The sequence below is a fragment of the Diachasma alloeum genome, unplaced genomic scaffold (genome assembly GCF_001412515.2).
Source record: "Diachasma alloeum isolate Michigan unplaced genomic scaffold, Dall2.0 Dall_scaffold_00366, whole genome shotgun sequence".
NCBI classification, from domain to species: Eukaryota; Metazoa; Arthropoda; class Insecta; order Hymenoptera; family Braconidae; genus Diachasma; species Diachasma alloeum.
The window spans coordinates 537,223-537,853 of NW_021680505.1; the positions used below are offsets into that span (position 1 = coordinate 537,223).

General features: G+C 38.8%; 1 non-coding gene across 1 annotated transcript; it reads left to right on the forward strand.

Annotated features, from left to right (window-relative positions):
• The first annotated feature begins 221 nt into the window (after window positions 1-221).
• LOC114841377 lies at window positions 222-414 on the forward strand. Its single transcript, XR_003783107.1, has one exon. It is a non-coding gene; the product is annotated as a U2 spliceosomal RNA (small nuclear RNA).
• Window positions 415-631: the final 217 nt, after the last annotated feature.

The window sequence follows — 631 nt, forward strand, 5'->3', positions numbered from 1 at the left end:
ATGTTTTTTGTTTAATGATTAGAATTGTATTATTGGAATCTAACGCATGGATTCGAATAGAATAGTCAACGGAAGGCAAAGGAATACGCGCCGTACGGGAAGCGCTTAGCGGCAAATTCTTGAATTTTCGTCCGAGCGGTCTCCGCTAGATGCCGTGAAATTTCTCCAAGTCAAGTATCATTTTAAAAGTGATAAACGCACGTTTTGGACACGGAAAAGGCATCGCTTCTCGGCTCATTGAGCTAAGATCAAAGTGTAGTATCTGTTCTTATCAGCTTAATATCTGATACGCACTCCATTGGAGTGCCAGAATATTAAACTGATTTTTGGAAAAAGGTGGATGCACGGAGCTTGCTCCGTTTCCACCACGGGTTGACCCGGTATTGCAGTACCGCCGGGACCGGCCCAATAAGCATTATTTCAAAATCAATATATGCTCCATCTTTTTCCAACTCATTTCCCACCCTTTTTTAAGAGTTTTCTTTTTTTTGAGAATTTTGTTGAAAAAAAATTTTTTTTTTTTTTGTTTTCTCGGAAAAGGGATGTTTTTTTCCATTTTTTCTGATGGCGGAGGATTCTTTTTCCGATTCTATCTTCTCATAATTATTCTATCCCCAACTATCGAGTCATT